Source organism: Lagopus muta, chromosome 1 (genome assembly GCF_023343835.1).
Source record: "Lagopus muta isolate bLagMut1 chromosome 1, bLagMut1 primary, whole genome shotgun sequence".
Classification (NCBI taxonomy): Eukaryota; Metazoa; Chordata; class Aves; order Galliformes; family Phasianidae; genus Lagopus; species Lagopus muta.
The window spans coordinates 73,866,697-73,892,876 of record NC_064433.1 but is presented as its reverse complement, the minus strand read 5'-3'; the positions used below and the strand labels follow the sequence as shown (position 1 = coordinate 73,892,876).

General features: G+C 41.4%; 1 protein-coding gene across 4 annotated transcripts in view; it reads left to right on the top strand.

The window, feature by feature from the left end:
* The first annotated feature begins 2,467 nt into the window (after positions 1-2,467).
* The window catches only part of ARHGEF5 (Rho guanine nucleotide exchange factor 5), a 46,382-nt gene continuing 22,669 nt past the window's right edge, over positions 2,468-26,180 (top strand). For all 4 annotated transcript variants that reach the window (XR_007373316.1, XM_048927030.1, XM_048927021.1 and 1 more), the window contains exon 1: positions 2,468-2,914. The gene's annotated coding sequence lies outside the window, so the exon portion shown is untranslated. The remainder of the gene's footprint in view (positions 2,915-26,180) is intronic.

The following is a 26,180-nucleotide window of genomic DNA, read 5'->3' as shown; positions in this document are numbered from 1 at the left end:
ATGAGGAGCTACTGTGAGAGTACACAAAAGCTCAACATATGCTGCTTTCTATCTGCTGCCATGTAGGGAAATCAGAGCATGACAGGCACCTGAATCTAGAGGGGGGGGGGGGGGGGGGCGGCGGAAGGAGGAGAGGCAGCTCAAATCTGCATCTCTGGAAGATGGTTTCCATTCTGAAACAGTTTAATATTTCATTAACTTCTTTCTGCCCCGCCACGGTGAATCCTAAGAGATGACTATAGGAATCTAGATGTAAGTCATGACAATATTGCTAAGGCTATATTCAAGATAGTAACAAAAAAGCTGAGTGGACTGTGTAATCCTGGCAATATATTCTTTTTTACTCAAGTACTTGCTCTAATTGAGTAAGGTGCTGACACCTATAAACCCAAGAAAAGCATGGAACCTGTAGCACTACCAGCACTGGCTCTTAACTTTCCTCACAGAGTCCATCAGCTATTGGCCAAAAATGTTGACTCACTGTAGCTCATACTGCTCAAGAGGATGAGGAGGAGTACTCCCAGTATGGGATTGGACCTCTCCTGTTCATAATGTGGTGCTCCAGACATGCAGAGTTCTAAAACAAAACCACTTGTACTGCAAGGGTGGTTAAACTAGTACAGGTTGCTAAGAGAAGTCATGGAGTCTCTGCTCTTGGAGATGTTTAAAACCATCTGTTCTGATCATGATCCCGAGCAGCCTGCTCCAGCTAATCCTGATCTGAAAGGGGAGCCTGAGCTGTCTGATCTTCAGAGGTGCCTTCCAATCCCATTGATTCTGAGCTCATAGCATACTTATTCTTCACTGACCTTTCTTTTGTGCTGCTGATGGAAGAAGTACCTCAATTGCATTTCAGGAATTTTCATGCAGGCACACAAGTTAAGTTACAGAAGGAGAGCTGTCCCACGGAAGGATGTAGATACTGCGACACCGAGAGCTGCATGTTATTATTTTTAGGCATTTCTTCCCCTTAGACAACACACAAAGAAAACTTAGGTGCTCCAATTCCCTGTGCAATAGATAGGGAAAGCAAGATATCTCAAGATATGATTCACAAAAGCAGAAAAGAAAACTGCCTCTAGAGCCACTGGAGGTGCCAAGGAGAAGGGTGAAGGTTAAGCCCTTCTTAGACAATAAATCATCCTTTTCTGGATGACAGAGTGCCATTTCTTAGTAGCTACTGGAGTGGGGTTGGAGCTCCAGCCCACTGCCTGCTGCTAGTTGCTTATAAAAACACAGCAGGAAGAATCATTGCCTATGTAGATAATGGTCCAAAGGTTTGTGCAACAACCCAAGATACACACCATCCAGAGTTGGTTTCCCTAGTCTCATTTGGGAATTTGGGGTATACATTTCTTCCTAGTTGACTGTAAATGCTGTGATATGGAACAGAAGTCTCAACTGCATAAGCTGCTCCACTATGAAGAAATTATTCATCCACACAACTGAAGGAAAATATTAGTTGTATAAGAAAGCAGTACCAAGCACAGGTAGGATTATCACAGGCTGGGTAGAGGTTTTGCCTGGCCACTTCTGAAAGGAGTTTTCCTGACAGAGAGACCCTGTGGGGAAGGGAGAAATGAGGAATACTCAGATGTGGGCTACTGAGTTTCTCAAGTGGTTTGCTCAAACTTCCCCTCTCTTTTGTTCCACAGTGGCCTGGTGGATACACATCAGCAAGCCTTATGAAAAGGAAAAAAGATTCAGGGAAGGGACAGTACTGAATATCAGTTAAAGGAGACTGCAAATGTATTATAGATAACTCCTTCCTCACTCACCTGTCTAGCAAAATTCTTTACAGTTTTGGATCTAGTCATACTCCTCTTTTCTCTACTGGCCCTGGCCCCCTCTGCCAAGTCAGGGAAACTTCCCTACAGTCTGTCCCCATGGCTACAGTCGTGCTGGTAGATAATGACAGAACTTATTTCACTGAGAACTGATATGCTGTGCCATTCCAGTGCACAGTTAAACATGACAACCACAGTAACCATAGAAAGCTTTTATGCAGCTAGGTTTCCCAGGGATATTTATCTGTGTACTCAGAAAGACAGGATGCCTGAGAATGACTGTTGTGGATTCAGACTTTTGGTACAAATTAGTTTTTCTATTCAAATGCTGCTCAATTTCATCTTTAGTAAGCTGTTTAATTCACTCACTCCTATATGACAGTCCAGGACATAATGTTAGGATCTCTGAGATCTACTGCAGGGGCTGAGCTGTTCTCTATGCTGTGAGGACAACAATTCTAGTACCTGGTGCTTTCCCTTAAAATCCTGGCCATTTGTTGGGGGGAGGAAACACAGAGAAGGGTTCACATATGCAAGAATGACGACCTTAAGCGGCAGGAAGAAAGACTCGGGTAATGAAGAAGGTTGTTAAAAAAAAAAAAAAAAAAAAAAAAAAAAGTCATAGTTCGTCTTTCTGGAACCACGGACGACAGGGGGCAGGTATGCTGGCTCTGCTGTCGCCTTCAAGACTGAAAAAACAAAAACAAAAACAAACATCAAAACAAAACAAAACAAAAACCAAAAAAACAGCGTTAAGTGCGTTTTCCACCCCGAGTTACGCAGAGGAGCATTCTTCGTCGTGCTCCGAACCACCGCACAGCCAGCTCCAACACCGAGATGACTCCAGTGTGAGAGCTCACCAGGAAGAGGACGAAGATGACTCTCCTCGCGCCCAGCCCCGCACCCACCAGCGGGGGTGCGAGCCCCGCTGTCAGCCCCGCGCGCCAATCAGGCAGCCTGCCTGCCTTCCTGTAGGTGTGTCCGGCTCACCTGGGAGCCGCGGTGCTGATGACATACCTGCAGCCCTGCGGGAAGTGCAGAGATCTGAGTCTGCTGTAGCCCAGGGCAGGGGGGTCCCAGCCTGAGCGGTGCTGGGGGTAGCGTTGGCCCCGGCCCGGCCGCCGCAGGTAAGGGCACTGTGAGAGTGGCGTTGCTGTTTGCCTGGAGATGCGAAGGCCTGGCGCCCGATCCCGCACGGGCTGGGCTGAGGCCGGGCTGGAAGGGCGCTGTTCCTGGGGCCGGTGCGATAGGGAGAGGACGGCCTAGAGAGCGGCCCGCCGTTTCAGGATCCGACGGGGAGGAGGCGTAGGAAGAATCTCGGGGGAAGGAAGTTGCCCTCATCCCGCTGTGGGACGACGGGCCTGCTGCCCTCCTCTGGGACGCGGGGTTCGGCCTGATGCGCGTAGGTGTGGATGAATGTGTGGGGAATCGCCGTTCGGGGAAGCCCCGCAGAGCCAGGTGCGGGGATGCCCGCTCTGGTGCCTACAGGGAGAAGGAGAAATGAGCTTATACCCTCGGGGGGCCTTCCGCAGCCTTTTCTTGATGCTCCTGCCCCTCACAGATAGAAATGTGGGCCCGATGCCGGGCCCGGCAGCTGGAGTGCTTTTCCGCACTGCTGCTGTGCCTCCCACATGAGAGTTAGGTCTTGCGCTGGTCACTGGACTGTGGACTTCAGAAACCTTGGTGTCTCAGGGCTGCATTTGAACTCTGGACACCTTGTTTTTCTCTCTGCTTTGCTCATTTGTGTCTTGTGACTTTTATGGCCTGTCATGGAGGAACGGAAGATGAGACGGGTGCTTGCTGCACATTTCCCTTCTCCCCACTTGGAGCTTACCCCAGAGCTGTGGTTACACCCTTGGTGCCTCAAGCAACTTGCCTTGCCTTTCAAGCTCCTGCAGCTCTTCCCAGGCCCACCCAGCACCCTTGTTATCCTTATGCTTTGTGCTTTAACTTACTTTCAGAAGTTGGATGGATCAAATCTGGCAGACAATACAAGGGCAGGGGAGCACCTTTGCCAAGGGATTACTGCATATGGATGCTGTTGCCTTGTCCTTCCCCCTCATTTGCTGGCCAAACCACATCCATAACATGCTACTGAAGTTTTGTGACAGCATTCACTGATGTTTTAGAATTTCTTGAAATCTAAAAGGCTTATTGAAGGTAACTTGTATAAGGATAAAGTCCTCTTAAAAGGTTGCATAGGAGGGAGGTGGCTTGTTTTGGAGTGATAACATATAAGTGACCTGGGTTTCTGAAGTGCAGCTGAACTGGGTGAGGAGAAGGCATTGAAAATATGATTTGAAGTTGTTCTACATCTGAATTATTCTTAAGTCTCAGTTGTTAATATTTGGTTTCCATGCAGTCTCATTTTGCCAGCTCATGGCTGATGAAGTATTTGTAGTCCTATCTGTGCAGTAGCTTGGTAGTCTTGATTAATCTGAGTGGGAAGGGGGATCACATGCTATAATCACTGGTGGCAGCATGGACTAGAACTAAGCCTGGTGCTCCTGCTGAAGCTCTGTCTTCTTAATGTCTGAAACTATGAGACCTGGGTACTTCCTTTGAGGAACTCTTCTGAGAGCTTTTGATATTTATAGCTTCATTTCTGGGCCTTGTTTTTTTCATCGTGTTAAACTTGGATATTCTTGCTCTTGTCCCTTGAGCCTTCTTATTTCCTGTGGATCACTTTTATTTTTATTTATTTATTTTTTTTTTCAAGTCCTTTCCAGGTGTGAAAAACAAAATTTTCCTGAGGTTTTTATTTTTTATTTATTTACTTATTTTGTATCATTGCTCCAACTAAAAATCAGCCCACATCCTTGGGAAAAAAAATTGTCTCCATGGCCAGACAGTGCTGGTGCAGAACGGTAGCTTGAAGCCAGGCATGAATAGCCCTTGTGCTAAATTGAATAAAAGAAGGAATCATATGTTTAATTCCTATATTTCTGGGCTGAGGCAGTAGGTTGTGGTTGCACAGATCCTCTCAGCTAGCACTGCCACTGGAAGATGCTGTTATGCTACCATTTGTCATCTGTGCCAGTTCCTCAGCCTGGTTTGTTGTGAAGCTACATGTGCATGTGTGCCAGAAGAGAAAGAGCAATGTAGGATGGGAGTAAGGAGGATGGCATCTGTGTCAGTTTTTGACAAATTAGGGAATTTGTGTAACTAAGGCTTGAGGTACAGGAATTGTCATAAGCACAGTCTACCTTAAGTATTTATGGAAGATACATATTTTTCTTTTTTTCTTTCAATATTTCCTTTAAAGCAAATGTTTAAGACCAGCTGCCCGGATTCACTCATTAGCCCAAGTTTACTCAGTTGCCAGACTTGGTTGGTCGGATGAGTTTAGGTCTATGGCATGGAAGTCCAACCTTTTGGTTTGCCTGAGTTGAACTGAGTGAAGAGGAATTGTCTTGGGCCACGTATAAAATACATGATATCATTAATGTGGATAAGTAACGCAACTTATTTTTTAATGTATTTTTTATTAAAACATGAAAAAGAATAACATAAGTATAAGACTAGTGGGATATTTTTCCTTTTTCAGTGGAAGTATTTGCAATTCTTTGTGAGTTCTCAAAGTGCTCGTCAGAGATTTCTGATGAGATATTACTTTTCCTGTGCTTCATCCTTGAAAACAGTTGTTCACAAACATATAAGCCACTGAAAGGCAATGCATGAATAAGTTGTGATTGTGAAGTGAAGGTTATTTTTCTCTGGTAAAATAGGTCTTGTAAAAGTGTAGTAAAAAGACATAATCAAACTTTTATTTGCAACTTGATACATTACATGTGAGAATTCACAGGTAACGTATTTCTGTCAGCTGAAAAAGGAGTCAAAATACATAAAAACAAAAACAAAATTTTTAAATCTTCAAACCTATCTCAAATTCCTTTATCAAAATAGAAAGCATGGCTGCATATTTTGTACTGTTTACAAGAATGTGTTTAGCCAATGCATTGAAATGCTCATTTGCCATAATTTGAACTTGATGTAATTTTGAACACTGTTATGATTTGAAATAAGCACAGATAAGTTGATTTTCATCTTGAAGACACATGTTTAATTCATTCAAATGAGCGGTCAAATCCACCAAAAGTGCTAGACCTCTGAGCCATTTTTCATCTTTAAGTTCTGGTGCAGAATTTCTTTTTGATTCCATAAATGACTTGGTTTCATTTTTCAAATAATGAAATCTTTTTAGCATTTTACCCCACCTTAGCCACCTCCCTTCAGAAAAGTAAATGATATTCCCATAATCAGCATCCAAACTTTTAAGAAACTCCTGGAACTGGCAATGATTTGGAGTTCATGAAATTCTCAGATTTGATGATCATTTGCATTACGTTATCCATTTTTAAAGCTTGCACATGTAAATTTTCTTCATGTCTGATGCAGTGCTGTTTCATCAAACACGAACTGTTGGTGGTAATTGCATTGTCTTCTATTAATCATGTAGGTCCCTCTTTTTTTACCAGTTATCTATGTGGAACCATCAGTAGCTATACTGGATATATTGACAAAAGTTGAAGAAAATTGCTTTAATGTATTTTTTACTGCTTCTTACAGATCAAGAAATTTATTGTGTCTTTTAAAGGCACCAAAGGAGTTATTTCTTCAGTGACACTATTCACTGTCACTATCTCTAATGAAGATGACAAGTTGAGCTGTATCAGTAGCATCAGTATCTATCATAAAAGCATAAAATTTGAAATCAGCATCTTTACTCTCTAAGTTTCCAGTGAAAGACTTGCTGATTTATTTTTTTTTTCCCATTTGCCTGGCTTCAGTATGGTGAGACAAACTCGCTTTAGAGAAGTCCATTTTTTAAAAATCAGGACAAATTAAATCTGTCACACTTTCCAAACATTACTTAATAAACTCGTCATCAATAAATTATTATTATTTTTTTGCAGTTAGATTTGCTATCACTTCACTAGCTTTTTACAATAAGAGTTCCTTTGAGTTGTAGCTTTTTTAAAAAAGATTTTGTTGAGATGACAGGTTTTTTTTTTCAGTTCTGCTGTTTTGTTTTTACATAGTGTTCTGTGATCTCCATTGAATTTGTCATCATTTTTCTCCATATAATACCTTTTCAAATTATAATCTTTGAAAATTGACACAGTTTCCTTGCAAATTAAGCATAGTACCATATTATTTATCTTGACAAGAAAGAACTCATCAGTCTATTTTTTGTTGAACACTCTTCCTTCATCCATAATTTTCCTTTTTTGGGATTCTCATTTTCTTTTGAGGCACCATTAGGTACGTTGAAATATCAGTATCAGCAGTCACTATTTTTTGTTCAACAAGTGACACAAGCACATGCCACATGTAATACATGTGGGTTGAGTGCATGTGATGAATGTAAGAAGAAAAGTTTGTTCTGCACTATGCCCCCCCTGTTTTGGATAGTATATGAAAAGTGAACAGGAGTAGTTGGCTGTAAATTAACTTCCTGAGACTGTATCCTGTTTGCAGAAAGTCACATAGAAGTGTGTGATGACTAGGACCACGGAAATATTCAGACATCAAAGTACTTTTGTAGCCTCTAATTAAATGTTTAAGTTCTTATTGAGTGAGAGCTTTCTTGGAGCTCAGTTTCTACCACTGGAGTTCTTGCCACTTATTATACACAAAAATTCCCAAATCCAATTCCACTATACCAAATGGGAACACAGTATTTCCAAATGGAAATACTGGGTTATGGCCTAAAACAGTGGTTGAGTACCTGCTGGGAAGACAGGATCAACCCAGTGCATGCAATGCACCTGAGTGACCAGAAGGAGTAGGATGAGGATCTACTCCTTCCCAGACCTCATTTAAGATTTGGCAGTGCAGGGCAGCTGTTGCTGTAGATCTGTGCCTACCTGAGGCCTTCTGAATGTAAGCAGCTCTTTTCCTTCATTTCTGCATCCGTGGCTGCTGCGTTAGGGCTCATTCTCATTTGCTGGAGCCAGAGACTTTGCCACTCTGCTATTATCATCCTGTTATAGCATTACACTGGGTCATGCTGCGGTGTCTGTGGGGATTCACAATCTTAGTGGTCCCTTGCATGTGTGGGCAGGGCACAGTCTTGCTGATGAGATTAAGCCTTGCACAGTGTGTCTGAAGAGGGAAGGATGAATGCTACTTCATCCAGTGGTAGTTTGAGGTTTCAAAATATTCCAATCTAGAGAGAAGGATTAGGATTACAGGATTTCTTCATATTAGAAAATGGGATTCAGGTTGCTTTCCCATAGCAGATGAAATGGGGAGTTGGAAGCACCTCAGTGTGTTCCAGGTGACTGGTTCCATCAGTGAAAAAATTGATGGGTTAAACTGAAGAGCACACTAAACACAAATCCTGCCCCATCTAAATAGTGTCCTCATAACGCTGCGTATAAGGGATGAAGGGAGAAAATAACCACTGGAGATGCATAGTCACAGAGTAAAGCTACTAAATAACATATGAAATTTGCTTCAGTTCAGACTAGGAAATGCATCTGCTTGAGGAAGCAGAAGGTCAGATACAGTACTTTTGGATTGCGGGAGCCCTATGCATGTGGCACAAAGTCTGAGCTGAGTTCAATGCAGTGACCTGTTGGACATGGTCACTGTTTGCAGCTGCTGCAAGATGGCTGCAATGGCTACATCTGCATATTCACTTAATGATAGAAATAGATACATAAACCAGTGTTAACTAATGCACACTAAGCAGTGGGAGTAGGAGTGACAAGAAGATTCTTTGCCTTCAGATATTGCTGAGCAGCTACAAAAAATCAGAGGATGCTAGCTAAAGCATGAACCCTTTATATTCACAAAAATTAGAGGTCTGGTAATTAAAAGTGCCTGCAAATACTCTTTGAATAGCCTGAGTCTTAACTAGAACCTTACTTGGTTACAGATTCCTGTCCTGTGAGGTGGTGCTAGTGGAAAATTAAGTGTATAATAGCAAGAGTATGTCTTTTGCTGGCATACTTTATTTCATAGCTGAAGGAAAGTTACAGCAGCCTTACTGATGCCTAGCAAAGCACTTGATGTTGTCTTTAGAGGACCTTTAGAGGGCTATAAGCAAGATTATTTTGGTATAGATTAAGCCTGTGCTGCTGTTAAGACATACAAATTGTACTGTAGGTATTCCTTAGTACAAGTGTATAAGGGTAACTAGCCCTGTGAAATATAATCTAGCTGCAACATTTGAGTCAGCCTTCTTTCTAAAGTGCTCAGAGATTCCTATTCAGGTTTACAAGGTAAAGGTTATCAGGTTGCATGACAGCAAAGATGAAAAGGTGTGGTGTGCATGTTTCCCTTCTAGATTTATACAAGAATAGATATTACAGGCATACTGTCAGCCTTATAGGATGGGGTCAGTGTCTCACTGCACAATATTTTGGAGAGCAAGTGGTAGATCACAGAATCGTAGAATCGTAGGTCCTGATGATTTATATTCTATGTGGCTTGGATAAATCTTGCCACTGTCTGTTGCCTTTCTGTGTCTGTTTCTGTAACTCGCTTTGCCCTGTCACTCTTCCTCATCTGTGGGCACTGCTGCGAAGAGGGAACCTTCTCTTAGTACATCTGGATGAGGGATTGAAAAGGAAACTAAGATAGTCACAGAGTCAGTGCTACCTTCTGTTGTCTTGCTACAGAGGTTATTTCAGCCTATGTTCTGTGCTGTATTGCTCTGTACAGTGTGTAAAACAAGCTGTTTCCTTCCAAAGAGGTGCAGAGGAAGGTACATGAGCAGCTTGGACTGCACTGGAGCAACAATCATGCTGCGACCAATCACATGGCAGGGCAGTAAGAACCCATGTGAAATTATGTCTCCCTGTATATAAAAATAATAGCAACTGTATTGTCAGGCATATTGGAGCTCTTTACTTCAATTCTGAATGTTGCTTCATGCTTACCTATTTGGCTGCTGAGTGTATAGTAACAATATTAAAAGAATAAAAGTAGGCATTGGAGTGGAAAATGGAATAACTCTAGCTCTTTGATAGTCACAGCAAAATGGTTTTAAAGAAAAAAGTATAATAAGAAAATATGGGGTTTTATGGACCCCACATGCAATGAAAAAAAATCCTGAAAATGAGGAATTTCAACTTCAGCAGAGCAGTATGAAATCAAAGCTGCCCTGAAATATGTTATCTTTTACTAACTTGTTCCCTTTGATAAGTTAATTTATAATTCAGTACTGTACAAATTTTGATTGTGACAGTGGAAAATAGTGTAGTGCATTTGAATTTTTTTCATTTGTATTCACAGAATTGCAGTATTGCAGAGGTTGGGAAGACCTCAAGAGATCATTGAGTCCACCCCCCCTGCTAAAGCAAATTCCCTACAATAGGTCGCACATCCAGACAGGTCTTGAATCTCCATAGAAGGAGACTTCACAACCACTGTGGGTAATCCGTTTCCATAAGCTCTGTCATGCTTACCGTAAAGAAGTTCTGCATGTTTATATGGAACTTCCCATGTTCAAGCTTTAGACCATTGCTCCTTGACCTATCACTACACACGAATGAGATGAGCCTGGCCTCATTCATTTGCCTCCAGCCTCCCCTGAGATTTTTATAAACATTTATCCATGTCCCTCCTTAGTTGTCTTTTTCCCAGGCTGAACAGACCCAGGTTACTCAGCCTTTCCTCATAAGGGAGATGCTCCCGGCCTTCAAGTACTGAAAATAAGGCCGAATTTCTCCAATTTGGAAGCATGGTATTATGATACATAACTCTCCAATGTGTATTATTACTTCAGTAATATATTGTCTTTAAATAGTTGTCTGCAGTAATCCTGAGCCAAGAGTTTAAGACCTGAAATTAAATACCTGGATCCATTCAAAACAATTAGATATACTCAGTCTGCCCAAACAATTCCAATGTAACCAAAATATTATTGGTTTGTGTTCTGTGGGCTTCTTAAAGCCATAGGTTCAGAATTATAGATTATTTGAGAATAATAGTGGATGGGGGTAGTGTTGGATTTTGGTGGTTTTGTTTTGTTTTCGACAAAAGAAACCCTTTAACTGTCTTGACTGTGGGAAAGGTTTGAAGTGGGACAGAAGTGTGATATGGCTTCTGCAGCAGAAGACATTTAAAAAGTAATCCCAAACTTCCTTTGTCTCTCAGACAAGAGAAATTGCATAGGAGAGACCTATACACCTAAGTTCAAGTTTATTTGTGAAGAGTTGGTTTTCAAGAATGGTTTGGTGGAGATACTTGTTTTGTGCTTAGAGATGCCAAGAACTATTTGATGCTGTATGTCTTGAGCTCATAAAATTGTTGGAATTGCAGAAGTGGGTTTATCTGAATGTGGACAGAGTGAAAAATAAGCTGCTGTGAATACCTGACATTTGTGAAATTATGGGGCGTGTACTTTCATCATGCGGGTCACTAGAATGTAAGCATGATAAAAGAGTAAAACTGGTCCAGAATGAGTTGAAACAATTAATTATGAACACTATTTGTATGTATCTGTTGTTTATGTAAAGCATCTACAGTACAAAAGTAAAATACATTAGGAACACCTTTCATATTTTGAAGAATTTGGAGGCAATAGACAAAGTGAGGGATCTGAATGAACAATTAATACTTTTTCTGTTGGTGAAGGGATGGTTTAAGTAAGACTTTACTTACAATTGCAGTCTGTTACAGAATTTAAAACAGGGCTTTGTGTGTTGATCACACTGAGTGGGCACTGACTTACTAATCCTGAGAGCACATCTGTGAGGTAGGAGGGGTTGTGGGGTTCCCTCAGCTGCTGAGGTGGGCAGGAGCTGCTAATCAAAGAGCCAGAACTGGGAATTCTGTTGGGGAGAGTTTGAGGGTGAAGTTGCGGTTCTCAATTGCCTTGAAAAATCACTGATCATCCAAGCCATTTATAGATTCTTTTCTTTTTTTTTTTTTTTTTTTTTTTTTTTTCTTTTTTTTAAATCAAATGGTAACAGTGGGTAATTGAAGGAATGAGAACTCCTACTATCCTAAAGTGCACAGTTCCATTTCCGTTATGTTAGCGATGTCACCCTTTGTGGACCCATCAACTTGAACTTTGTGGGTGACCACAACTGTTTAAGTGTTCACAGGCTATAGCTGTAGATAGAAGCATGACTTCATAAACAGTCATGTTAGTGCATCTTTATCACTTTTTATTAGGATAAATGCTAGCAGAGCAGGAGTACATAAACATTTGCAGTGCAGGGTATTTTTCTTTTTGAAACAAAAGCAGTAATACTGCTAATTCCTGGTGTGAGTATAGCTGTGATCATTCTTTGTCTATTTTCTCTCTGTTTCTTGAGAGCAGGTCTAAAATCACCCATTGTAACTCCTGCGTATGCCAAGGGATACAAAAGTGGTTTGTTATCTCATGATGTGTCACTGCGATTGTTCTCATTAGCATACTGAAATAATGAGCTTGTACTGTCCTTCAGTCCTGCAGCAGGCAATCATAGCCAGATATAATGCGAACCTGATACTGAGGAAAGACAAAGACCTCTGAAACAGTGGCTGGATGTTGGTTGTTAAGCGCCCCTGCCCTGTGTGGGTGAGACCTCACTTGCTGCAATGTTAGCTCTCAGCATCATGCGTGCTGTGGAGAGCGGGCGATGTGCAGAAGTTGCTTGCTTCTTGCTCCTACCTGACCACTGATACACTGTGACACATGAGAAGTACAGGGTTCATTAATTGTCAGCAATAATTTGTTCTTTGAGCTAGGTTCGCTAAGACTGGCAGAGGAAAGATGGAAGACCTGTTCTCAGTACAGGAGTACATTTGGGAAGAGAGTTTTGACTTCCCTCCCTTTCTGTCATGGTCTATGGACTACACCAGCCCTTTCTTTTGTGCCATCCTGATCTTTCCCCCTTCAGACGCCCCCTGTAGCTTGGCTTTCCCAAGACAACTGCTGTACCTCACTACATGCTGCAGTGACTGCTAAGTGCAATAAAGTGGTTTGCCATATATCAAGTCTGATAATCTGTGAGTCTGATGAGCAGTGTCAGGAGTTAGGACAGAAAGCTATTAAGCTTAACTCTGCTGAACTCCACTGAATCTAGGAGAGAGAGGATGTTTGTGTGTTGTTTATTTATGCCCCACTGACTGAAGTTTTTGCAGGTAATGGGAAAGACCGTGAGCTGAGCCTTGGATTTCATGAACTACTGCCTGTAACTTCCCAGGGGAAGTTACTTATGCTAAAGTATGCACAGTCCCAATTAGAATATAGTATGCATGCTTGTGTAGGTTGGTGGATCCGAATACGTCAAGGATTTTGCATTCCTTAGCTTGACATTATTGTATGATAGTGTTGTGAAAGAGGCAGAGGAAATGATATAAACTTTCTGTTGCACAATTAGTCATGATGACTGTTAGGAGACAAATTGTCTCATGTTCCAACTTCTCACTAGCATACTGAAATTGTAAGCTTGGGGGTGAATTTAAGGTGCAAAGGACTGACTTCTCTGTATTTCTTTTTGGAGGTGTGTGGCCTAGGAGGAGAAAAAGAAGCAGTTCTGTGTGCTGTAGGGCTGAGGACAGAGAGGCTATAGGTCAGTCAAGAGTTGGAGCTGTTTTCTTCAAAGATTGCCAAAGGGCAATCTCAGGATTTAAACTGTTTAGTTGAAGAGCTGTGGAGGTGTAAAACAATATTGTTTTAAGGGATCTTGGTGGGTGAAAATGTGAAGCAGACTCTGCCTCCTCATTCATATGCAAAAGAATGAAAATAGATGAAGGATTAAAATGTCTGTAATTGTTCCTTATACATTTAAACTTATTTAATTATTATTGTAGGAAAAATACTATAATTAGTTAATGATAGAAAAGCTAGAAATATTTCTAGCTGGTATACGTTCTGTGCATTGAAATAATACAATCTAATTCTATCATTTTTGCCCCCATTTTTTCACTTTTGTTCCCCCACTTCTTTGCTTGCTTCCTTCCTTCCCCAGCCCTTTTTTTTTGCCTTAATCTGTTCTACATTGTACATACAGTGTGTCCCCCTTTCCTCCTTCCTTTTTTTTTTTTTTTTTTTTTTTTCCTTTTTATGTTCTAATTCTGCATTCAGTGTGTCATGTTGAGTCCTAATCTAAATTCACTTGGACCTCTGTATCCTTTGTTCTAATTAGTCAGGAATGAAGCCTTAACATTTTTTGGCTTAAAAGGCTGAGATAAACCCAGACAGTAAGATCTTGTCATTGAGCCTTATTTATTTATTTGTTTGTTTGTTTGTTTATTTATTTCCCCAGACCTTTTCCAAACCGGTATGTGGGGAAGGCTCTGGACGCTCAGGACATGTTAGAGACATAACAGCACACCAATGTGGTTAAAAGCTATTAGTCTGCTTTATTGTTAAGCACTGCTCTATTTATACACATTAACAGAGCATTCTGCAAAACAGTCTAAAACCGTTCACACAGGCGCTTAGCCAATCAGAGCTGTGAGATGTTCTTTCTTCTTCTAAAGGTGTCCTTGGTTCTCATGCCACTATCTTGCTCCACAGCTTCTGCTCTGAACAGTTTTTTCTTACATGCACACATTTCCCCCTTTTTTGTTTATTCGCAAACTTCTACCATACTATAAAATAATAATTATATTAATAATACAATCATTATAACTCAATCAAGGCCTCGATTGATGATACTGTAAGTGTGAGAAAGGAGACAAGGCAAACATAGTATCATGGCAAGAAATACTGTTGATCTACTAAGAAGAACAAACACTTGTTTGATCTGCAGCTCGACTTTCTGCAACCTGGAAATAAATCCCGGAGGGCCCCATTCTGTGTTAATCTCTTACTGCCTTGAAAGTGGTCTTCAACTTTAATGTATTCTGATACATTAATTTTGAAACATCACTAAGAATTGTACAATAGATGCTTTTAGAGTGCTCATAATTATGCCTTTGGGCTAATAGAGAATTAATAGTTGGGCAACTTTTGCATGCCAGATAGAACTAGGGGCATTATTACTTACTGACCCTCGAGAACCAACAATCTGCAGAAAAAGAGAGAGAAAAAACATGGTGGTAGTGAATGCGATAGGCAGTGCCAGCAGGGCATCCCCTGCTTCAAGGTGCACTTTTCCTCTCTCACTCTCTCACCCACCCCAGATTCTCTCTTGCTTTTATTCTTCTCGGGGTCTGAAGGGTATTTTCCATTTGTACACTGCATCTGTATGGCCAGTGCGTGATACAGAGGCCAAATGGAATGCCTGCTTGCAAAACAGAATAAACTATTGAGGTTAACTCTCTTAGCATGCGCCTTTGGCTCAGGTGTTGCATGATCATATTTTAAATTCCTGATTAGTGGGATGAAAGAGAGTTAAACATTCTATATAATATAGGGTCATCCCTTTGCTTGGGATTCCTTTTCAGGTTTTGTCTTAGCGCTACTAATACATTAAAATAGCTATTTCCATAGATTCCAGCATTGGTAACATTAAATCCTGTTAATTCACATTCAATCTATTACTAAAATAAAAAATAATAATAAAAAAAACACACAACAACTATTACTACTGTTGCTATTTGCAATACAACAAGTTACAAAGCAATACCAAACAACAAGAAGCACACAATCCCAATCATTATGAGTTCATGGTCATTTCAAGCCTGGTTTCAGTCTTTCTCATCGTTTCACATCCTGACACCGTTCTTTTTGTGGATTCCGTGAGCTGCAATGGGGGTATGCACAACCATTCCCCCTTTTTCCTTTTGCGCAAGCAAGATAGTGGACATTTTGTTAAGTAAGCATTTTACAATACCAATAACTATACTAATAGTTATAATACCTATTCCCAGCAACAGCCCCTGGTATAAGGACAGCTAAAGCTACATGTGTGCTGCATTTAGGGTGGATGTCATGCATGTCCTGGAAAGTGAGAGAAAATATAGTGAGTTTAGCAATGTAACATGGACCCCCACAAGCATTTCCTGGTATTTCCAAACATAAAACATGTTTTCTTCCATCCCTTAGATGTGTTACTGATCTGTTGAGTTCCAAGATTTAACTCCTGTTGGTCCCAGGGTATTGTGGTATTTAGACTCCTAAGAAGCTTGAAAGAACAATCACCTGGAGTATCCGATACATTGCAACTACCTGTGGAGTAAGCAGAAAAGTCAGAATCATTGAGAAACAATATCCCTATAAAACAAGTTTGGAAGGGATCAGTGGCAGAAGCAAGCTGTAAGCAGAAGTTGGTCCGGCCTGTTGATTTAGCCCAAGTGACCCACATATTTTGGGTTGATTTGGTGCAGTTCAGGTAGTGCTTCCGCGCCAAGGACAAACACTGTGAGCAGGAATCCAAATAGGGCCATCATCTGTGGAAAGACAAAAATAACCTCTTCCTACAAATACAGTACTTGGGCCCTTCCAATCTTCCGTCAGCGGATCTTTGTAAGGTACTTTAGCAGACTCAGATAGCACTCCCATGCTAGAACCTGAATGATGCAAGGCTATAGCAGATACCAATGAACCTCCTTGTACAGAAAGGAAATGAAGGGAGAAAAGAGTGCTCATGAGGCGATCTGGCACATCACGTATATTGCTCATTTGGTTTAGCTGTGTTTTTAGTGTAGTATGTGTGCGTTCTATAATAGCCTGACCTGTAGGAGTATGTGGGATCCCGAACTTATGTTGAACTCCCCACTTTTGCAAAAAAGACTGTACTGAACAGCAACTTATAGGCTGGCCCATTATCTGTTTTAATTTGTTTCAGAACTCTCAAGATAGCAAAACATGCTATCCCATGTTTAATGACATATTTAGCAGATTAACGTGCTAAAGGGAAAGCCCATAAAAACCCAGAGTAGGTGTCGATGGTGACATCTGCATATCACAGTCAGCCAAACTGTGATATGGGTGACATCTGTTTGCCACACTTCCTATGCTTGCAAACCTCAGGTATTAGTCCCCAGCCCAAAGCCACCGTTACAGTGACTGCACTGTGGATATGTTTGTACTATCAACCTTGCATCATTCACGCCAATATTAACCTGTTTTATGTAAACCACGGGCATTTTGATGAAACATCTCATGAGAGCTACGAGCAGCATCAAACAGATTAACAGGAATCACTATAACCAATTTATCAGCAACAGCATTACCCTCCCCTAAACCATGTGTGTTTAGTGGTTGTGAATATGGATGACACAATATGTTTCCTTTCTTTGCTGTTACGTGTGTTTAAGACGTAAAAAACAGAGATAAAGCACATGTTATTGTTATCTCTAATGTGAGCATCCTCAGTTCTTTGACGCCAGCTGCGTAGAGGGAATCAGTTACAACTTTAGAGGTTCTTTTGGCCACACAGTAAAGGCCCATGAAATTGCTTTTAGTTCCATAGTTTATAAACTGTCCCGTGGCTCCGTTGGCACAAACTGATGCTTCCAGCTATTGTTCCACCACACACAGACATCTCTGTGGCTCCAGCATCCAGTGTCAGTACATACTATGCAACCATCCACTGGCTGTCTCGAATACCGAGGTATTCCAATCCAGTCAGTTTTTTCCAGGAACTGTGCTACTTGCTGATCTGGGCGTTCTGTATGCAAATGGCCACGATGCCCTTCTAAAGCCAACTGTAAGGAGAGGGAGTTATGGTACACCCACTCTGCCCACCACAAGGTAAAGGATAAACTAATATCGTCAGGTTCTCTCCCTGCTATTTAGAGAATTCTGTCTCTGCCCATACAAATCAGTTCAGCTACTATATCGATACAAGTCATAAGGAGTACCGAGGCTGAACAGGGGAAAACAACCATTCCAGCAAAAAACAAAAAAACAAAAAAAACAAAAAAAAAACAAACAGGAGAAGCAGAGAATTGTTTATTAGGCCTGTTTTGAGGAGAAGTGTGCCTTTTTCTCTGTTGACAAATGACTGTGAAAGCATGCTTCTCCTGGACATACACGACAAGGGAAAAGTCATGAAATAAGGATAGATGATGGCTAGCTGCTGATTGAATTTGGACAGTAATCTGAATTAGAGCCTGCTTAGCCTCAGGCATCAGTATGATCGCATCATTAGCACATTTTCCCCTTAACAACTGAAACAACGGCTCTAGTTGAGCATTAGAAATGCCAACCGATGGCCTTAGCCATTGTAAGTGACCTAAAAGAGTTTGTAAGTTGGTGAGTATGGAAATGTCAATTTTCAATTCTACAGTCTGAGGGTATATCATAGCATCTGACAATTTCCAACCCAGATAAGGAAATGTGTGTTGCACTTTCTCTGGTGCCACCGGAAGGCCAAATTGAGAGAGATGGGAGATTAATTGCATTTCCCAGCTATTATCAAAAGCCTGTTCCTGACAGCACAGTATGCCATCCATGTAATAATAAATGATCATATTAGGGTTTGCTTTACGAATAGGTTGCAAGGCTGTGGCTACGAACGGGTGACACATAGTCGGAGAATTCTTCATGCCTTGAGGCAGTACAACCCATTCATAGCGAGAGGCTTTATTGACAGATGGCACAGAGAAAGCAATACGCTTACAGTCTTTCTTGTGGTGTGTCTCCCGTATTCCCCCTTTTTTGTTTATTAAGAATGGATTTCAATGTTAGATGAGTATACTCAGTGATAGCTTGTCCAGGGGGAGAGTGAGGAATGCCTGTAATATGTCTAACACCCTATTCTTGGAGGAAGGTTCGAATGGCTTCAGAAATATAAGCAGGTCCGTTATTGGCTCTAAGTAAGTTACACGCAGGCTGCGGAGACGCAGCAACAGGCAACGTACGCGGCGCGGAGGAAAGCAGCGTCACGGTGAGCAACGGGGGCGGGGCGGAGGGCGGGAGCGGCGCGGCGAGCGTCAGTGGCAAAGCCGAAGGCGAGAGCGGGATGAGCGTCGGGGGCGGAGCCAAGGGCAGCAGCGATGAGGGGGGTTGCGATTTCTCTTCCCCTCGGTCAGGGGTGGGGTAGGAGCCGCGGATCGAATCCGGACCAGGGCTCCTTTCTGCCCGAAGGGGTAGCGGCGGGGGTGGGAGGGCGGGCAGGTGATGGGGAATAGTCGGAAGAAATTTTTCCTTGTCGGATTGGTTTAAGCCCTTTCATAATTTGGTGCCAAACAGATAAAAGTTTAGCAGCTGTTTTGTCTTTAGTAATAGAAGCTTCCTGGAGTTTTGTGCCAATTTGGTCCCAAAGCTCTCCATAAAAAGAGAATCCAGTTTTCGGAAATTCAGGGACATTTTTGCTTTACCATTTGAGAAAAGTATCTAATGCTACGGTAAATACAGGCTGATTCTGATTCTGCAAGATTTACTTGCTGCTTCCTCGCCAGTGAACTCCCCATAGTTTCCGACTGCTCACCCTGTCCCGCAAAACGTTGTGGATGCGCAAAACAATCTCTGCGTAGTTCAGTCGGGTAGGCGGCGCTGCCGGATGAGTCGATGGAGCAACGGGCGCTATCGGTAGGACAGGACCTGTAGAAGGCACTAGATGAGAGCCTTGGTCAGGCCCTATATCCCTTTTTTGCCACATACAGATTTCCAGATCACATAATCGCTCTGTTAATATTTTAACCTCGCAATCCAGTTTTTCCAGCCCCTCGCCCCCATTGTCGCTCACTGATTCTGCACGAGACTGCTCCTGGCAGTGTTCACCAGGGGTGATGTCGGGTATAGCCCCTTTTACCTGCTGCAGTACTGCCGTGATAGCAGTGTCATTTGAAAGATCAGGGGCTGCTGCCTCTACCGATGCTTTTACCTGACCTGCCAAGGAACACACATGGTGTGTGATACCCTGAACAGGCATGTCAAACTCTGAAGACAAATTAGTTGTTGTACCAGCCAGTGCCTGTATAGCTGCAGCAGCTACCTGTCATTCAGCTTGCATAGCTTTCAAAGAGTTAATAATAGACCTACACAAGGGGTCAAGGGTCCGCAATAGTTTTTCTTCCTTTCCACCATTAATAACTGAGTCCCACATGCGGTCCCCAATATCACACCATTCATCGATGCTGAACATCAGTGCCACTTCCTACAAATGTCCCTTCTTCCAAGCCCAATGCATCAGGGTCTCAGTCATGCCTTCAGGAGATGACTGCTCCTCTCTCTTAGAGAGTTAACAGCAGTTTCACTGCAGCTTCCCACTCCATCGTGGGTACAGAGGGTGGGTTGCGACCCTGCTTCCAGCTAACCGCAACACTTACGTCGGTGCCTAATCCACCTACCACAACACGGTGCCAACCTCTGTCGCGACCGTCCTGACATTGTCCATTTCCCTGAATTGTCCCACGAAGTGTCCCTGTTGGGTGCCAAATTTGGGGAAGTCTCTGGACTCTCAGGACGTGCTAGAGACATAACAGCACACCAATGTGGTTAAAAGCTATTAGTCTGCTTTATTGTTAAGTGCTACTCTATTTATACATGTTAACAGAGCATTCTTCAAAACAGTCTTCAACCGTTCATACAGGTGCTTAGCCAATCAGAGCCGTGAGATGTTCTTTCTTCTTCTAAAGGTGTCCTTGGTTCTCATGCCGCTTATCTTGCTCCACAGCTTCTGCTCTGAACAGATTTTTCGTACATTCCCACACTGGTAGAGGCCAGACATACATTTTTCTTGATTGTAAGCCAGAATTCTTGCATATCCACATGATTCTAGGAAGTATATGTAAAACAAAATACTGTGATGCACACAATGAGCCTATCCCAGTTGTTACTCACAGCGCAATGCCTGAGCATCCAAGATTTCCATGTCTTTGCATTAGTACCTTCCTATTCAGCACCCACACAATTCCTGTGGCTTTGGGTGTGTGATGCTGTTTTTTCCATGGGGAGTGAGAGGGGGTCCTCACTGGTGCTTTCCCACATTTACATTGTTTGAAAAATTTTATTTATATCTAATACTTGCTTCCAAAAGCAAACTTCTCACTGTGCTTCTTCTATCTAAGTTCACCAGTTAACTGTCTAAGAAAAATCAGATAATTCTCTGAAAAGTAACTTTAGAGAGGGTTTTATCAAAACCTGTTTTCCCCACGCACGTCACTACATCCCTTTTGGATGGACTTTTTTTTTTTTTTTTTTTTTTTTTGGCTGCAGGTTTCAGTACAAAACAGCACCAGTATTGCAATATTGCCAAGTATTGTTGGCTATGATGTTTATCTCAAAACATCTTTCACATTTTTCATTAAGTCTAATTACTAGAGTAATAAAACAATAAAAATGCTATGGGGAGCAAAGACTGAAAACACGTATTCTGAAAGCACAAAATAAAGACAAATGAGTTCAAGATTTAAGAAAAAATAGTTGCTATGTCAGATTTAAAAAATCAATATTTTATTTGTATTTCCATTTGATGATACTTAAGATATTGAAGCCAAATACATGGCATGTTTGGTTTTTTTTTTTGCTGTGGATATGATAGTTGTAGCTGATGAAGTTGTAGTTGGCTGAAGTTGTTAGCACAGTGTGATGGGGTTGCTATTACTAGGAATTTTTTCAGTTGTGTATATATATGCTTCATTTATTGATAAGGCTCTGGCAGCTATCACTGCTGGAAGCAAGAAATCTAACTGTTCTCATATGGGACTTGATCCAGTTGTGAAAACTTATGTTTTTTCCAAGAACATCAGACAGGATAACTTCAGAAGCTCTTCCTGCAAGGGAGGACAGTTTGTTCAGGTTGTTGAATATTGTTCATCCTTATCTGTCCGTAGCTTAACTGTATTCAAGACTGGTACAGGTAATGTGGTGGTAACTGTGCTTAGCAATGATTCCACTGAGCAGTTGGGGCAAGGCCACACTTTCAAGTCTGTTTCCAAGCTCTTTGATGTTTTAATGGCATTTCTATATGTCAAAGTGGTTTTAGTATAAACATTAGCATTCTTTAATCTGAAACTCAAAAACAGCAGCATGGGCGCATGTTTCTGTAACGTAGTAGGAGACTGTGAAATTTCGACAGCTAGCTGGAGATCTTCTTACATCTAGGTCCTGAAATGCTTTGTTTAAAGAGAAACTGGAACTCCTGTGATTTATAGCAAAACTTTTGTCTAGGAATGTGTGTAGTGTGTAGCGTTCATCATAGCATACATTTCAGAAGTCCTTGCTTCCTTTTGGGCACCAGATGTTTCTGTTGATTGTTTTGTTTTGTTGTTTGTAGAGACACCTGTATGGTGCAACTGGAAGTGACTGTACATTGCTTTCACTGATGCTTCCTCTCTGAGTCCAGTAGTATAAACAATCGTACTGCTAAGCTATGTCAGTGAGCACTGTTTACTATTCCTGTTTATTCTTAAAGACTGTGCTAAAGATTACAAAGTGTCGAGACTTATCCAGAACTTTTATGAATATAAAACTGAAGCTCTGCTTCAAATGAACCAATTCTCCCGATGTATAGATGGCCTAATGGTTGTCATAAGACTGAATCATTTTACTTGGGAAGTGCAATATGCTGTCCAAGCTGCGGGCATCACTTGCTGTTTAGATTAACATTTTGTAGCAATTTCTGAGGTGAAATTCTGTACTACTAATTTTGTTTCTTTGATATTTTTTAAAATTTATTATTTAGTCTTATAATCCATTTAAGAGAAAACAAATATAGAATAAATATCCTTTTTCTCCCAGTTAGTGAGTAGTTTGATAATTAATATGCTCAGTACATCTTCAGTATGCCTACTATTGGTGAAAAACAGTGAGATACTGAATGTTAAAACTCATCAAACTATACCCATATGACAGAGGTCTTATATTTTCCTGAGGTTCAGTAGCAACTTGGATGTATTTTCCCTTTTTTTTTTTTTTTTTTTTTTCCCCTGTCCAAAACATTAGAGGAGGCAACTTTTTCCCAGCATGCCAATAGCACACAGGCTTTTTAGCATAGTGGAAGGTGCTACATAATTTTGACTCATGCTTTTTATGTAACGACCTTTTATTCTTTATGTTATTTCCTTTGGCAAGCTCCAAATCTGCTTTCCTTCACTCTAGTGCTCTGTGAAATCTCTTCCTGAGCTCAGGGGTTTTGACCCTGCTACTTCACCTTTCTCAATGTACAGTGCAGTAGCCTGATGGTTTGCGAAGATCACGAACTAGGCCTCAGCCTGGTATCCATTTTCTGGTGTGTTTTTGTTGTTGGTGGTAGTGTGTTGGTGTGGCTTTTTTTTTTTTAACATTTATTTATTTATTGCAGATGCACATATGCAGTAGGCTTCATGCAAGAAGCACTGAGCTGTGGAAATGGATTAAAGCAAGATGTTTAGTTATAGGGGTGCCCTTCTGGGGAACAGCCCACTGAAAACTGAGTTTTGTGGTGGGGTAGGTTTTGTGCTAGCACAGCCCTGGCCATTGTACTGAGTTTTTTCTTGAGTCCCTCACCAAACCAAAGGATATGCAGCCTCCAGGTAGAAGTGGAGATTTTCCTACATGGATCAGGATTTTGGATGGAGGAGGCTAGAGTGAGCCAGCCTCTGCCATCATGGCTCCTTTGAAGTATGCTTGAGCTGTGTGGCAGCCCAGATGGGGCCAGACATCCATTCACCACCCATCAGGAAGCTTGTCTGCCCCATAGGAAAGGCACAGCAAGATTCCTGCAGACCTTGCGGGCTGCAGAGGGCCAGTAGGCCAGGCAGACAACCCAACTAGTAGTGTGTGTTAGTGCAGCTCCAGTTGTCAGACCTGTAATTGCAGGGCAGGGCTTTCTCAGGCGTGAGGCTGTTTACAACAACATGGGTGTATGCACCTTGTGCTCCCACCTCTATGCACCTTGTGCTTCTACCTCTCTGCCCTGGCACAGGCTGGGGAGCTGGCTGGAAGCACTTTCAGATTCTCCGCAGAGGGAAGGCGAGGTGAGGGCACAAGAGGTGGGGTCTATCCCCAGGTTGGCAGGAGGAGGATCTCAGCACTCATCTAAGTCTTGTTTTTCTTAGGATTAGTGCTGTATTTAATTCCCTGGAGTTGTTGCACCTTGTTTCCTGGCTGACTGTAGAGCCTGTCTGTGCTAGACAGCACTTGTTATTTCTTCTTTTTTTGTTTGGGGGAGGAGGTGGGGAGGGGGAGTGAGTACTTTCTGTTTAAAAACTTAAGAGTTTGTCATCTCCATCCAGGTAATTAACACAGGCTGGAAAGAAGACTGATATGTTGTTTTTTGTAATCTGGGAAAACTGCATAAACATGTACCATCACAGAATTGCCTTGTCTGCTAGTGCTTTCACTGCTGTCTAGTTTTGAGTAGCCGGCCAACTTATTCATCCTTCCACCCTAAAATTTAGTGTTTCCTGTTGCAGTAAGAGCAAGTATTACACATTTTTTTTTTCCATGCTGCTCTGCAGCTCACTACACCCTCTCATTTCCAGCTTGTAGCTGTTTTGCTAGCATCTGTTAGGATCACTGTGCACTGTTGAGTGCATACAATCTCTGAAGTCTTAGAGTTTTAGGTCCTCTTGGCAAAAAAAAAGTATGCTATGCTTCTGTGCAGGAGTGTCTTCCTGATGCTTTTGGAAAGGTAAAAGATATAATAAGCGTTGGCAGCAGTAAGATACAACAGAAGCCCTCTGGGAAAGTTTTGAATGGACCTATCAATTTATAGTTTCAAAAAACAGCATGTTTTAAATATTTACAGCTATTCTCAATTTTGGAAATCCAAATGCTGAGGGATCTATTTTTATCTGATTTTGGAAAAAATAAGTTTTCAAAAAAGAAAACCCACAAAAACAAACATGGAAAAAAGGAACAAAGTTAACTGATTAACTCTTTTCTTTCTTTTTTTTTTTTTTTGTAAATTTTTCCAAGCCTTAAAATGATGAAAATCCCCACAAAGCTGCATCAGCGAGGGTGAAGTTGGACATTAGGAATAGGTTCTCAACTGGGAGGGTGGTTGGCCACTGGAGCAGGCTCCACAGAGCAGTTTTGGTGGCATTAAGCTGATGGAGTTCAAGAAGGATTTGTACAATGCTCTCAGAAGTATGATTTAATTTCAGAGTGGTTTTGTGTAGAGCCAGGAGCTGTACTTAGTGATCTTTGAAGGCCCACTTCAGAATACTCTGTAACTGTATGATTGAGATATATACATATGTATAAATATATATGTATATATATAAAGCTTCAGGTCTGGAATCATTGATTTCAGAGCAGGTATGCTGTTTCACTTGACATAAGAAAAAATAATAGTGAAACCAACTTAAAGGTCAGGTCTATCCTGGCCATGGAGCTGGATGGGGCAATTAGTCCAGATATAATCATGCCCTTAGTGCTTTTACCTTCTGTGTGGAATAAGCACAATTAAATTGTCACTGATCTCAAAGACTGCTCTTTCCATGCAGAGACTTATCTTGCTCTGTGAGTTTCCCTCGTTGAAATTGAAATTCCCCCTCCATTGTACAAAGCAGTTGAATTTCTGGAAAAAAAACCAAACAACAATAGTCTTAAAATTGGGAAAAGGGAAGGTGGAGAGCCAGAGAGAGAAAAAGTAATTTAATGAACTCTGCACACTCTCCGGACTCAGGCTTTAGAGCTATTCTACTGCTAAACTGTTAGTAGGTTTTTATGTGAAGAAGTGTGGAATGGTTTGTTTGATCAAAAAGATACAGAACTATGCATCTAGAAATCTTGACAGGGTGAAGGAGGAGAACACTGAAGCTTTGTTCAGGGAGAAATCTTCACTGTGGTTACATGTTGCAGCAGATTCTTGAAAGATAATTTACAAACTAGTGTGGCTGTAGGTGTACCTAGTGCACATGAAGCAATGTCAACGGTTTACCAACTGGTTCAGCCTGATTCTGTGACTATCTATTTCTGATAAGCAGGGAATTGAAAATAGGGAAGAAAGCATGGAACATGAGGAAGTGCATCCCTGAAGCCAAAGAAAGGAGGGGGAGCCACTCAAGTTTGTCTGTTTCTTACATCTTTTTAAATTTGAGATTTTTGATCATGGGATAAGCAGAATCCAGAAAAAGTAAAGCAATGAATCAGATTCTACCATCATTGTAATAGACATTTCTCAGATGCGATGTCTGAACTTCAAATGCAGTAATGGATAGGAAATTCTGCTATGTCCTTAGAGAAACTGTCCAACAATCCTGTGATTTTTTTTTAAACTAAAACTGATAATGTGAATTTTCATTTTGTTTCTCTTTGTAATCTGTAGTTATGTCTGTGTGCACCAGGAGTACTCCTCTCCACCTGTATAGCTTATACAGCCTTCAACTATCTTATGTCATGTGCTTGTTATGTATTAATCACATTCTTATATTCCTACTTCTTAATGAATTCCTGTGATGAGGTGCAGTAAGTTCTTCTATTTCACATACATACAAAGAGATCTGTGAAGAGATCCATCAGTTCCACAGTACAGGTGCTGCATTGCTGAAATCAGAGATTTTAAATCTCAGCAAGCCACTACAAGAGATGGTGAATATTAATCCATTCTGTGACAAAAAAATTAATGGAGATTTTTATTATATTCTTGTCCTGATTTCTGAGTTTCCCTTTTGGGTTTG